This window comes from Cetorhinus maximus, chromosome 3 (genome assembly GCF_964194155.1).
Source record: "Cetorhinus maximus chromosome 3, sCetMax3.hap1.1, whole genome shotgun sequence".
NCBI classification, from domain to species: Eukaryota; Metazoa; Chordata; class Chondrichthyes; order Lamniformes; family Cetorhinidae; genus Cetorhinus; species Cetorhinus maximus.
The window spans coordinates 149231510-149246289 of record NC_135881.1 but is presented as its reverse complement, the minus strand read 5'-3'; the positions used below and the strand labels follow the sequence as shown (position 1 = coordinate 149246289).

The window sequence follows — 14780 nt, the reverse complement described above, 5'->3', positions numbered from 1 at the left end:
TAATAAACAAAAAATAACTTTGTGTAAAATTAGCTCAGTTTGAAATGTCACACTACTGGATACTATCATGCCAATATACTATTCCAGCAATGAACATCCATTTGCTGGTGCATATTCCGCAAAATCAAATTAAAACCAAACAAACTACTACAAAGATAAAGCTGCAATTTATTTTAACAATTTTTGTGAACTCTTACATGTGGTTACATTGTAGCATCCTGATAAAGTGAAGGCAAAATAGAGCCCTTGATAAAACATCGAGGTCATTTTCTCTATCTGAGGAGATAAAGGGTGCTGGACATTTGGAGGTCGAAATTGAAAGGTTTGCTTGATAGTTACATCAGTCGTAGCAACATGGTCTAACCTAACCAGGCATCAAATTCAGAGCAAACTGCCAACAGAGGAGGGCCTGTAACCCTCAACAAGAAGAATTTGTAACAGTTTCTATTAGACTACCGAAGAATTTGCCTGGAAGCTCAGTTTGAAAGATCCGTTCATCTGCAGTCAGAATGGTGAGATGGTGAAACAAGAGCCAGTTATATGAGGTACGTAATACAATAATGGATAAATTCACTGAGGCTGGAAAGTGATACTTTGATGAAAGTGAGTGAGCTGCTCCACCTTTCATGCTTTTCATATTTCTGTGTACACAAAATTGCTTCCACTAGTTGAGGGAATCAAAGGATTGGGCAATTCAAGAGCTCATGCAGGCAAATATAGAAATGATGTTTTACTATTAAAAACAATATCACCAGATTCTGGTCCACGACATACTACGTGATCCAGAGAATAAGAATGAGTGCTAAAGTCATTCTCATTTCACTTCAGTATCAATAAGACACCATTCAACTTCAACAGAAAATATTTTTTCCAGTTATAAACAAAGTTTTAGAAATGTAATACGAAAGCATGTATGAACAGAATGTACTAAATATTGATTTACTGAGGCCCAGTGTGGAGATATCTTGTTCAGATGGGCTTCCTGAGGTTTAAATATGCTCTTTAGATAAACTACTAAACTAATATTGTTTTATGATATGAGCTGCAGCATAAAGGAAATTGTTGACTTTTATTTAAGTAAATGTCAGAATTTTATCTTAGAATAATATTTTTTAAAAATTACTTGCTTTTCTTATAAGTTGATTAATGGTATACTTTTATTCAATAAATTATACCAAAATCCAAGACTATATTCAAAGGAAATAGCATAGAATTAATCTTTAAAAATGTTATTTAACACCCCATAAAAATGAAACACTATTTGTATCTACATTTTCTCAAATTTGGGCTAGTTGCCCTGATAACTTGCACTAAGCTGTTACTTATCAGCCTATCGGTAATGTATTGCAGCAAGTACAGTGCATTTTAGATGCTGAATTTCTTTTTCCTGATTGGATTATCATACATAATTAAAATTACATCAGCGGTTGAGTTTTAAAAAGAACTAACAGGGATTGCAACTCCTCTGGATTACGGTGATGAGCAGGTTTATTGTAGCGTATAAATATCACTGGATTCATTATACTTAATACATAGTTAAATCTCTGCGACACTTTGTAAACTGACCATTGAATATGAATAATTAAATGATACTGCCATATCACCTTCCATTAGTCACTTGGTAAAAAGGATTAAGCTAATGGTAGGGTAAGAGCGCACAGGTCTGTCATTAAACACGATTAAGCATTTAGAAGCATATTACCATTTGTTATCTCACATTAAATGAGTTTTACTCCATTTCATTGGCCCCTGTGCATTCATTTACTGATGCTTGTTTAACACAGAGGTAGGAGTCACACATTTACTTTCCTAAGTCAGTCCCATATTACTTGTACAGCTTTTGTGTTTGACATTTTTGTGCTAGTTCTCACAAAAGAGCTCATTTAGTTCTGGTTACCTAATATTCTAGGTCAGTCGATGGACATTTTGCTTGGCGAATAACCTCATGAAAGGTTATGGTTAGGCTTAAAATAAGTTTTCCCCCAAATATTGCAAAATTTATCATAGGGGCTGCATGGAGTCACTAAGTCTGCAGGATGTAATCCGACATCCTGGTTATTCTGGAGCCAATCTATGGCCAACACAAAGCCCTATTTAATGCCCTGCCAATCACTGCAGTACAGTAGCTCAAGAAAAAGGGCTGATCAAGGCTTTTCTTTGGCTTTAAAAATAGGAAAAAAAAAAATGCTTCTTTTCTTTTACAATTTTTGTGCACACTGCAAGGTTGGTTTGATATGTTATTTTATGATTGTTAAAAATTCCTTTTAAAATCTTCCAGCGCATGTGTCTGCCTATAAGAAGCAAGGGATTGAAGGAATTTAGGATTCTGTTTGGAGCATATGGGATGAACTAGATCATATTTCCACTGTAATGTTACAGAGATTGTCGTCTTGTTAGAAATGATCAAACATAACATTTGAACAAACTGTTTTAGATTTTATTTTCTGTGTGTGTTTATGAGTTATCTGCTGAAGGCACTAAAGTTCCATTTATGTGTTAAGGGTGAAGTTATTTGGATAAGTGTAATTCAAATCAGCTGGAACTAGATCCAGGCTTGCTTTCTCAAAAACTACCAACTATTTACACAGTGAACCTGTTTATAGGAGAACACTGTTTCTCCAATCTGCTTTGGAAACATTTTAGTCAGCTTAAAATTAACAAGCATATAAACACCCTGAAGCCAAAAAACGGATAGTTGAAGTAAGTGTGCTCTTAGGGAAGAATGTTATGCGCAATCTTCATGTGAAATTTAACTGGATTGTTGAGCTCCCTAAAGAGCATTTCACATGGACTTCCTTGTGGCTGTCGATTTAATGGTTATCCAGATAGCCTTCAGGAAATATTGCATTGCATGTCCATTATTATCTCCCAGTAACTGGGAAAAGAGCGTTTGAAAAGTCTTTTTAGCTTGGCTGCAGAGTATCTCATGAATCAAGTTATGAGGTTAAATGCACAAAATGCAGGATAAAGGCAGGAGTCCTTAGCTGATACTCTTAACAATGGTGTGCAATCTTGGTACATGATGAGTGCTATAAAACAAATAGGGTTTTTTTTTGGTTCCTTATTTTGAAATTGACAAAGTGGATAATGTGACCTTATTTGAATAATTTCAAACATATCTCTCTGGGCTAATTTTATACAGCATGAGGCAACTAACAGACAACGTTCTCAAAGTTACAAAGGTTTTTAATTAATTAAATTTCTATACAATGCAAAGTGCTTTTAAATAATGCTGCTCTGCTGTTATCATCATTGGGTACAACACAGGTCCTGAGCAAGTGGCTGGAAGGACATGTACCAACACCTGGGAGTGGATACCATTTGGTTGTGATAAGAGTTGCTTCCAGTTGGGTAGAAGGTCCAACTATAAATGGAATTTGGTGAAACTATGACTTTGTACCGCCCTTCAAATTTCAAATGTGGAAGCTCAGTCATTGAGTACGTTCAAAACAGAAATTGATAGATTTCTGGAGACCAATGACATCAAGAGATATGGAGATAGTGTGGGAAAGTGGCATTGAGGCAGATGATTAGCCACAATCAAATTGAATGACAGAGCAGGCTCGACGGGCCGAATGGCCTACTCCTGTTCCTATGTTCATAATAGCAATAAGAAAAGCTAATTGTACCTTGGGGTGTTAGCCAGTTCCAAGGCACTAATATGGCCACAGCGAGAATGCTAAATGCAACTCTAGGTGCGGTACTACACATCCGGCATTAATGAAAGTACAGAAAAGAGCAGTTATGCAGAAATATAGTTTAAGGCATTTAAGCTGAGGAGAGGTTGAAAAGTCTGGAGAAGAGAAAGCTCAAGGAGATATCATTCATGCATTCAAAATCCTGAAGGAAATAGATACATTGAACACTAATATTATGTTTGAGGTTGGCATATACTCTAGAACCACACAGGCTCAAGCTTAGAAGAGAAAAGGTATACAAACAGTTCAGATTTGTCCAGACACCTTAGCCAGTGGATGATAAATGTGTGGAATGGACTGCAAAGAAGACAGCAGGGCCAGATGGGAGTTAATATTAAACTTCACTGCATGGGTGATAATCTGATGGAGTCCATGAATTTCAGTGGAATGAAAATTGGGCAGTTCTATCATGGATGGGCAATAGACATCATTGGAATTGCTCCTGCAATGTATATTTAACCCATAGGGCGGAATTGTCCCAGATTTGCACTAAGTGAGGTAGTGGGCGTGAGAAAAGTCCTTTTACCCGCCCGCCGCAATGGTAGGTTTTCGCGCCATATCATCCCCTTCCTGCCTCATAAATTATGCAGTCATGGACCACTGGCAGCAGGTCTCTGACTGGCCCACTATGCCATTACCCTGCTGCTTCCTCATGCTGGGCACCATATTTAAACTGCAGCCGGGCGCACACTTCTCAATGCCTGCAGCCCAGGACTGCTCCACTGAAAATATGGCCCCAAAAGCAAGGGAGATTGCAGCCCACCAATTTAGTGATGCATTCCCGGAACACCTTCTGGAAGCCACGGAGACCCACCACAAAGCCCTCTACCCCAATATGGCTGCAGAAGGCCCATCAGTCTCACTGCTCTGGCTTGAAAGGCGGTGGCAGAGGGGTCCAGTGCCAATGCTGTGCACAAGAGGTCGGCCACCCTGTGCAGAAAATGGGTGAATAATCTCATTTGTTCCCAGGGTAAATCAACCATCTTATCACTCTAAACTCACGCATTCACAAGCCCCTCACACATTCACTGACATCTCACTCACTGCCAGCTCAAGTGACATCACCACTCACTCTCTCACTCATACCCTCACATCTCCATCTGGCCACAGATGGAGATCTGGAGACTGCCTCCTCAGTCATCGTCAGCTGCCAAGCACTAATAATCTCAGCACACATGCATGCCTGCCATCCTTCTTATTTGGCCTGGCATGCACCTTGCTCACACACTCGCCATCTGTTTTTATGCAGGACAATATAGCGCACAATCTTATTAGGCAAGGGAACCAAAGGTTATCGGGGTTAGATGGGAATGTGGAAATCGAAACACAAGATCAGCCATGATCTTATTAAATGGCTGAGCAGGCTTGAGGGGCCGAATGGTCTACTCCTGTTCCTATTTCTTATGCACTTATGTAATCACCGGGAGAGGTCCCAGACTGGGGATGGAGTGCTGGACATTAAGGTCCTCACTCCATTTGAGAGTTGAGCTTTGGAGCTGGCTGGAGATGGCAGTGACCATTCCTGCGACGATGGTGAGGTCGGTAGCGAAAACCTACATTAGGATCCTGCACCACATCATTCCTCTGTCAACGCTACTCTGAGTCCAATGTTCTGTGTTCAACGCAGCTGTCAAGCACTAATAATCTTCACTTTCTCTCCTAGGCATATCTGGCACGTTGCCCTCAGGTGACCATGACCCCAACCCCAGCAAAGAGAACACCTTGGATGAGGACCCTGAGGGCAGCACCATTGAAGACCTATCATGGCACTCACCCACACCCTCCACCAGCGCAGTGACATACCTCCTTGGGACCTAGATATAGAGTATCCTCGGGATCACAATCTGGTGAGCACACCACACAATCTCTTCCACAGCAGACAGAAGCAGGGGCATCCAGGGTCGCTGGCACTCAGAGGCAAGGAATTTGCTGAGTCCAAGTCAAATGATGAGCCTCTGGATTCGGTCCTCATTCAGTTGATGGAGCTGCAAAGGCAATCATGGAAACATCAAAAGGGATGTCTGATGGACTCTTCAAATTGCAAGGGACGATGGAGGAGTCTGTCCATCTTCAGTCTGAGGTGATAGCGCCGGCATGTCAACGCAATGAGGTCAACACTGGCAGGGTGGTGGCTGCCTTGGAGACCTTTGTCCAGGACATCGGTCCTGCACTGCTGTGCAGACTGAACTCCATCGCTGACGCCATAGTTGGCCTCCAACAGTGTCAATGCGAGAGGGGTGCAGGGCAGCTCGATCTCACTCCAGCTTCCCCTTCTCCTCAAGGAGTCAGCCAGGGACCTTGGGGAACCAATAGGGAGGAGGATCAGCAGCTCGACACCCTGGGGCCAACCACCTAGGTGACTCCAGGAATGTCCGGCCGATCCAAATCCCCTCTTCCTGTGACCCCAGCAGTTCCTGCTCAACAGACCGAGGAGGGTGCAGCTGGCCCACAGCAGGATATCGAAAGCAGGCTGGGGCCCTCCAGGTCTCGGCCCTCCAGAGGACGCTCACCAAGGTCATCACAGACAGGGCGTAGCAGTCAGCAGGCTGCCTCCACCTCCAGTGTGGATGGCGGGGAGCACCAAGACGTAGCGGCAGGGCTAGGGAGGTTAAGAAGATGTAGTTGCGCAGCCTGGGCACGGGTGTTAATCACTTGTACATAATGTTCTCTATTGTAAATGAAATCCCAAGAATATCTCCTTGCCTATGGCTTCTTGTTATGTTGAGCAGTGTTTGTGTCACTCAGATGTGAAACCTTGGTTCTTGCACAGGATAAAGGCAGGTATCTCAGTCCAGGGTCTCTTCCCTGTGCAGTGTGTAACTTTCAGACCAAAGTGATGGTCCGACTTCACACTCCCTGGACACATTAGTGATGTCTGCACCTCGATGGTGCTTGTCATTGCTGCCAGAATGTTGTGGGCAGGCGTCACAGAGTTCCTTCATTCTCTCTTTGTGTTCTCAGCATCTTTATGGTGGGGCTGGCCCCCATCTCTTCAGCATCTATGACCAGTGATGCTGTGCTCCTGAAGGGGTCAGGTGCTGATGGATGAATAAGGATCAGGTGCATTTAAAGTTTCACGACTACATCTCCATGATCACAGAGTGTAAGCGGGCTGCCCTCGGCCAGACAGGAGTCAAATGTTCACAGAGGCTATGTGAAGATCTATGGAGTGTCCTCACTGCATGTCGTCATCATACTCCCGGAATCTAGCACCTATTAGGGCCTCCACTGCGTCTCCATGACATGACCCTAAGCACTGAGGGTATGTGCGCTGCCATCAGACACACAGGAGTCAAACATTCACAGATGCAAGGTGAGGATGTCAGGACTGTCCTCACTGCATCTCGTCATCATCCTCCATGAATCCTGCGGCTTTGAGGGCCTCCCGAGCGCACCTGCCTCAGTCTGGCCAGTGCGATGGCCTCATCACTGGCATCCTCACCTTCGAGGACATCATCACCATCATCCTCTTCGACATTCTTCTCATCAGTGAAGATGTGCATGCAGCTCTTCCATCTCCTCCTCAGCCAGATCCTCCCCTCGTTGCAGTGCCAGGTTGTGTAGCACACAGCAAGTTATGATGATACGTGACACCCTCTGGGGACTCTATTACAGTGCTCAACCAGACCTGTTGAGGCACCGGAACCTCATTTTAAAAATACACGTGTGCATGGAGACTTGCGAGATCCCTCCCAGGTCACCTGTGGAACCCAGGAAGGAGCCACAAATGTAAAATTGAGCGCTTCCGTCTCTTTCACAGCCAATGGTAGTGGATGCCCTCCGAGTCCCTGTGGCATCAAATCCTGCAGCAGGTGGCATATGTGACCGACCAATTCCCTAAATCTGCGCAGTCTTTAGCAACATTGGTTCTCAGTCATCTCCAGGAATGACAAACACCGTCTAAAGACCCTGGGTCTAGCGAAGCATCTACGAGCGATGGCATCCCTGGATCTTCAGCTGCGCGCGCAGCAGGCCCTGCCGCCCTTTCACCTTTAGGGAGGTTCTCCACCCTCTGCTGAGCCAGGCACTTCCGCCACACTTTTCTTCTTCTTCCCTGCTCCTTGTAAGCCATGAGGCCCACCGCTAAATCACCAAGCTCCACGATGCTGATGTTCTCCTCCTGCAGGATCAAAGAGAGAGATGCATGGGTTAGCATGTGTGCCCAAAGAGCCTCTCTTGGTTAAGCCTGAAAGCCCCTTCACGCATACAGGGGAGTTCTGGCCACCGTGTGTAGTGCGCTTCATGGTTGTCCGAAATCCCACCCACCTCTGCCCTGCTCCACCTGACTAATTGATGGCAGCTTTGCCCACTGGACTGCATGCTCTGCACTCAGCTCAGGCACAGGCAAGTCGCTTGTGATATCCCACAGAGGTCACCTGTGGAGCCCTGAAAGGAGTCACTGGCATAAAAATTGAGTGTCACAGTCACTTTCACAGCCACTGGTAGTTGATGTCTTCCATGTTCCCTTGGCGCCAAGTCCTGCAGTAAGTGGCAGATGTGAGCAGCCAGTTCCCTAGACATTCGTAGACTTCGGTGACACTAGTTCTTGATCATCTGCAGGAATGAAAGGCGATGTCCATAGGCCCTAGATGTCACGAGGCGCTGGCCTGCGATGACTCATTGTGGCTCTTGGGTGGCACGTGCAGAAGCCCCAGCCACCCCTTCTTCCTGAGGGTGCTGCTCCTGCCTCTGCACAGCCAGGAGCCTCAGTCGCGCTTTCCTCCATCTTCTTCACATCCTGTAGGCCATCAGGCATACAGTTAGTTCATCCGGCTCCATGATGTAGTCCTTCTTCAGGATGAAAGAGAGAGACACATGGTTAGCATGGGTGTACTAAGAACCTGTCCTGGTTAAGTGTGATGGCCCCTTAACGCTTCCTGGAGAATGCTGGCCACCACTTGGATGGCCAGAGATTAGTGCACTGCATGGCTGCCCTGTTAGCTTGAACCATGGGGGAGACTGGTCCAAACCGGGATGATGACATTGCAAGGGGGCTGTGAGCACCTCCAGCAGTGACTGCTCCATGGCCAGATTTAGGGAGAAAATTGTACAACATGTGCAGTAGTCCAACTGTTCTGCCGTCCACTAAAGAGCTCATGAATGTGCAGTCTGTGCTGGGGGCGGTGTGGTGGGGAGCCTCTGGGGAACTTGGTGGCACTTTGATGTCTCTGCATTGCTTGAGTGGGCAGATAAACTAGGAGCCAACCCCAATTATATCAATGTGGCGGCACATAGTCTCAGTTGCAGAGGAATGGTCACTTTCTACAGGTTTCCCGAATGCGTTGCCACTTCCCTCGCCCATCTTACCCCACCCCACCACCTCGAATGCTTGTGCGCTATATTCAATGGCTTTACATGACAAATGCATCCATGAGGTCACAGATGCCATCTTCACAAGGGCACACAGCTTTGTGCATTTTGCCCGGGACCGGGACTGCCACAATGCAAGAGAGTGATTGGATTCGCCCAGATCTCAGGTTTCCCACAGGTGCAGGGTGCAATTGACTGCACTCATGAGGCGCTCAGATCTCCAATGCAACACACGATGGACTACATCAACTACAAGGACTTCTATTCGCTGAATGTACAGCTGGTATGCAACCACCACAAACTCATCCTTCAGGTGTGCGCACGGTTTCCAGGGAGTGTGCACAGCTCCTACATCCTCAGTCGGTCACAGATCCCTGCAGTCTTCCAGGGCCCACAGAAGCTGCAGGGTTGGCTCCCTGGGGACAAGGGCTACCCACAGAGGACATAGCTGATGACACCCGTGTGGCGGCCTCAGACTGCAGCAGAGCAATGCTATAATGAGGCTCATGCTGCAGCTCACAACTTGGTGGAGCAGACCATCAGGAGGCTGAAGATGAGGTTCTGGTGCCTGGACCGGTCTGGTGGAGCCCTGCAATACAGTCTACAGAGGGTGTCACGCATCATCGTTGTCTGCTGTGCCCTATACAACCTGGTGCTGCAATGAGGAGACGAGCTGGCTGAGGAGAAGATGGAGGAGCTGCACATCTCCCCTGAAGAGGAGGATGCCGATGGGGATGAGGGTGAGGAGGTCCTTGGAGGCGACGATGATGGGGATGAGGCCCTTGCATTGGCTAACTGAGGCAGGCATGCTCGGGAGGCCTTCATAGCTGCTAGATTTATGGAGGATGGTGATGACATGCAGTGCTGTGCCCCCATAGTTCCTCACATCGTATTTGTGAACACTTGACTCCAGTCTGGCTTATGGCAGTGTGAATACCCTCTGTGATAATGCTCCTGTCATGGAGGTGCAGCAGGAGCGCTAATAGTGATTCGACAGCAGGAGGATGATGACGACATGCAGTGAGGACACTCCATAAATCTTCACATTGCCTCTGAGAATGTCTGACTGCTGTCTGGCTGAAGGCAGCTCGCTTGCGCCTCTGTGATCAGAGTCATATCATAGAGACGCAGCCATGAAACTTTAGAAGCATCTGATGCTTTCTTCACCTTCAGAAACTAAGCCATTCAAGAGCTGGAGCACAACATCAGTGGTTTACAAAGATGGGGGCCAGCTCCTCCATAAAGGTGCTGAGAGCACATCGAGAGAATGAGAGAACTCTGTGGCACCTGCCCTCTACATTCTGGTAGCCATGGTCAGCATCGCCGAGGTGCAGGCATCAGTAATGTTTCTAGAGAGTGTGAGGCCAGACCATCACTTTGGTCCGAAGGCTGCACAGAGCAGAGGGAAGAGGCCCTGGATTGAGACACCTGCCTTTATCTTGTGCAGAAAGGTTTCACAGCTGAGTGACAAGAACACTGCTCATCACAACAAAGAGCCATAGGCAGGGAGACATCCTTGAGAGTTTATTGACAATAGTGAACATTATGTACAAGTGATTAACACCCATGTCCAGGCTGTGCAACTCGTTCTCCTTAACTTTCCTAACCCTGCCGCTACGTCTTGGTGCTCCCCTTACATCCACAGCAGAGGTGGGGGCAGCCTGCTGACTGTGACACCTTGTCTGTGATGACTTTGGCGGGCATCCTCTGGAGGGCCGAGACTTGGAGAGACAGACATCTCCATCGTGCCTTGCAATCTGAGGAGTGCAGCGGACATCCCTTCCTGATGTTCCCTAGCTTGCCTTTGCAGCTCCATCAACTGTGACATGACCGAGTCCAGAGGCTCATCATCTGGTTCAGACTCAGCAACATTCTGGCCTCCAGCAATCCTCCGAATTCTGGGCACCCGGGAAGTCCCTGCCTCCGCCTGCTGTGGATCAGACAGTACGATGTGCTCACCAGATTGCGATCCCGAGGCTACTCTAAAGCTAGATCCCACCGAGGTGTGTGTCTCTGCACTGATGGAGTGTGTGGGTGAGCACTTTGACGGGGCTTCAAGGAGGGTGCCTTCAGATTCCTCTTCAGAGGTTTCTTTGGAGCTTGATTGAAGGCCCTGGGTCATGGGCTCTGTTGCCTGTTTCCCAGATGTGCCTTCGAAAGCAAGGAGAGATAATTAGTACATGGCAGTGGCCTGTGAAACAGGACACATCACTCACAGCATGGTTGTCTAATGGACTTTACACTGCTGGTCCACACTTGGCACAGCACCACCGATCTCACTGTCAGGACAGGACTGGTCCTGGTCATCACCGGCCAGCTGGATGGCTCTGTTTTCAAAGTTCATGAGGACCTTGATTTCAGGCATTCTGCCACCAGTCTGTGACCTTTCCCTCTTGTTGTATGTCAGCTTGTCCTGCATGGATAGAGATGGAAAAAGTGTAAGCAGGAATCCTGATGGACAGATGATAAGTATGCCTGACATGTGTGGGTGTTGTGTGGTCCCATGGCTAGGATGAGGACAATGATCGTGAGTGTGAGAGCGTGAATGGTGATGTCCCTTAAACTGGCAGTGAGTGAGGGCCCTGTAGGTGTGTGCTGTGTTTGAGTGTGTGCGCTGAGAGTGATGAAAAGAGTGAGTAACCCTGGTGGAACGGAGGAGATCATTCATCGTCTTTCAGCACTGGGTGGCTGTCCTCTTCTGAAGGGCGTTGGCTCTGATGACCGCTGCCACCGCCTCCCAAGCTGCATTGGTCATGTTGCTGCCCTTCGTGTGACCAGAGTGGGGGTACAGGATATCATGGTGGGCTTCCACGGCATCCAAACGTTGCTTGAGAGGCCTGTCATTAAACCAGGGGGCTGCAGTCTTTTTCAGTTTCAGGGCCATGTCTTCCGTGCAGCAATGGTGGTCTGGAAGCACTGAGATGTATGCTAGTGGCTGGACTTTAAACATGGCGCCCAGTGTGATGTGGCGGCGGGGTGATGGCGGGTGGGCAAATGAGAGGCCACCCACCATGGAAACAGCGTGTTTCCCGGAAGTCGGAAATAACGAGACAGGTTTGGGACGAAATGGCGTGAAAACCCAGCATTGTGGCTAGCAGGTAAAACGTCGTTTTACCCGCCCGCTACCACACTTAGTGCATATCTGGAAAAATTTGGCCGTCAATCTTACACTTTTCTATAATCATATAAACTCCAAATTTCTACATTTATAATTATATGTTAATGTGTCATATTGTAATTACACCATCCTGCTTGTAGACACATTTGTAACAAATAACAGAAATTATAAGTAAAAATAAAAAAAGGATCAAATGTATGATTTTAAAATGAATCCTGAATTATGCTTATTTGTTCTGCTCCAGTTTGGCCTCAAGCTTATCTTTTCTCCATATGTGCAAAGCAGTGGGAGGTTGACTAGTAGGTATAAAGAATTGTGATTATCACTCTTTTTTGTGTTGTTTTGTATCATTAATAGTGGTTATTTCATTGACTGGTTGAATTAAAATATCAAATACACCAATTTGGAGGTGTTGGATCAGCATAAGTAACATTTTATATTCAGATTTTACTGTTCTACATGGAACAGAGTTTAATATCGCTGATGGAGCTAGGTTATTATATTTCATTCTATACATTAGGAACAGGAAGCCAGATTTTCTAAGGTAAATAAGTATTTATATTGTACTGATATATCACGATGCCATACCAAAAAAATACAAATGCATTATAATAAAAGTATCTGGTTATGCCATATGTTTAATTGAACTATTTTGAATTATGTAGCATTTTAGTTGTGTGTAAACACGAAAAAATGTAGCATTTACATCATATTTTGCAGGAAAAATAAAATAGTTTTTAACATAAACCAAGTTACTGTTATTATAAATAACTGAAAGCAGAATTGAGAGAGCCAACATGTTACAGAATGGTCCAGAAGTTAACAGGTTGCATCTTGGAAGTAAAGAGCAATCTTAGCTATATTTTCCAATCTCTGCATTAAATAGGAATTCGATACTGTCATATAGGAAGAAAATGACAATAGTCAAAATGCTTTAAAAAAAATCTGTTTCATCAATCAGATGAAAATACTACAGGTAAGTACGCATCCTTTTGTTTTATCCACACGTACACACATAAATGGTACTAATAGTCACAATAAAATATGCCCTTAGATTTTATGTACATATTGTTTTTCTACATAGCATTGTAATGAAGGAGCCTTAGTTCTGTGTTTGGAAAAAGCAGCCGTAACACAACTAAATGAGGTAGTGCAAAATTAGTTGTGTTTTGCTGAAAAAAGAGAGATGTCAAAGCTTTTTGTCGTGCACTCTTCAGGACACTTTGCAAGAATATCAATATAGGGGGAAGACAACAATTTATACTGTATGTGAAGATTCACATACAGTATAAATTGTTATCTTCCCTCATATTGTTATTCTTGAGAGTGTCCTGAAGAGTGTAAGACAAAAAGCTTTGACATCTCTCTTTTTTCAGCAATACACAAGTTCTGCACTACTTAACTAAAATTAGTTGCATCTAAAATATTTTATGCAGTTATGGATAAAATTGTGCTTATTTTAAATTTTCACTGATTATATTGAGGGACTATCAGAAAACCTTGTGAGGTAAGCCATCAGTAAATTGAACCTACCATACGACAACAGTACCATTGTTAAATGATCTGATTCTCGCCGATGCTCAAATTTTACTATACATCTAGAATAAAGCCTGATCTGACTTGGAAGGGAAGCAGAACTATAGGGTGGAATTTTCTGTGTTTGAAACTAAGTGCTATGGCGGGCAGGTTCCACGGTGCGTTTCCCGCTTATTGGAGTGGTGAGAATTTGTGCCTGATTTCACACTCAGAAGCTAATTAATTATGTACAATCAAGTATCTCTCTGAATCGCATGGTACGTTGGCTACTGAACTGTTTGACCCGCATTATCTAATGGGGTCAAAGGTCCGGGTGCCATATTTAAACGCCGCCTGAACACACACATTAACTCTCTCCATCCCAGCTGCCTCCAGGAGATGCCTCGAGATGGCTGCGGACCAAAAGAAAGCTGCCCCAAGGTTTAGCCATGACTCCCTTGAGGCACCAACGCTGGGATGCTCTCTATCCCAGGGATGGCTCCAGTAAGCCCACCAACCTCACCTTGCCAGCCTGGGAGGCAGTTGCAAGGGAGGTCAGCCTGTCGGGCAACCTCCCCAGAAATGGCATCCAGTGCAGGAAGAGGATGAATGATCTCATCCGCTCTCCCAAGGTAAGTAACCCTTCAGCTCACTCCAATCTCACACCCTCATCATGGCATCATGCACTCAAGGGATTACAGTACTCAGGGGTCTTACAATATGAGCAGGGGACACATCAGCACTGATTGTCTCACAAACATTTTAACATCACCAGCATCTCATCTGTCATGATGCACAAACTCCATTCTCAGCACTTACTGGGGAGGGCTCAGCACACACAGTGGGCGTGCATGCTTCCCAACCTGTCCTCCATCTCTTCTCATCACGTTCCATTCATTTGTTTTCATGCAGGCCAAGCTTGTCCACAACAGGAGGGAGAGATCCCAGACTGGAGGAGGGACGGCCAATATTCAGGAGCTCACTCTCTCAGGAGGATGTCGCCGAATTGGGCGGTGGGGGGGGGGGGGGGGGAGAGTGGGGGGAGGGACGGAGGGATCGCTCCTGTGGGGAAGGCGAGATCGGACTCTCCCAGCAACCCAGAACAGATGAACCCTCCATGAGTTGATCACATCCTGACA

The 14780-nt window shown here is 45.8% G+C and overlaps 1 long non-coding RNA gene across 1 annotated transcript in view; it reads left to right on the top strand.

Annotated features, from left to right (window-relative positions):
• The first annotated feature begins 449 nt into the window (after nt 1-449).
• LOC144673412 (uncharacterized) overlaps nt 450-14780 on the top strand; it is a 161333-nt gene continuing 147002 nt past the window's right edge. Inside the window, exon 1 of the long non-coding RNA XR_013574303.1 lies at nt 450-545. This is a non-coding gene — a long non-coding RNA (uncharacterized LOC144673412). The remainder of the gene's footprint in view (nt 546-14780) is intronic.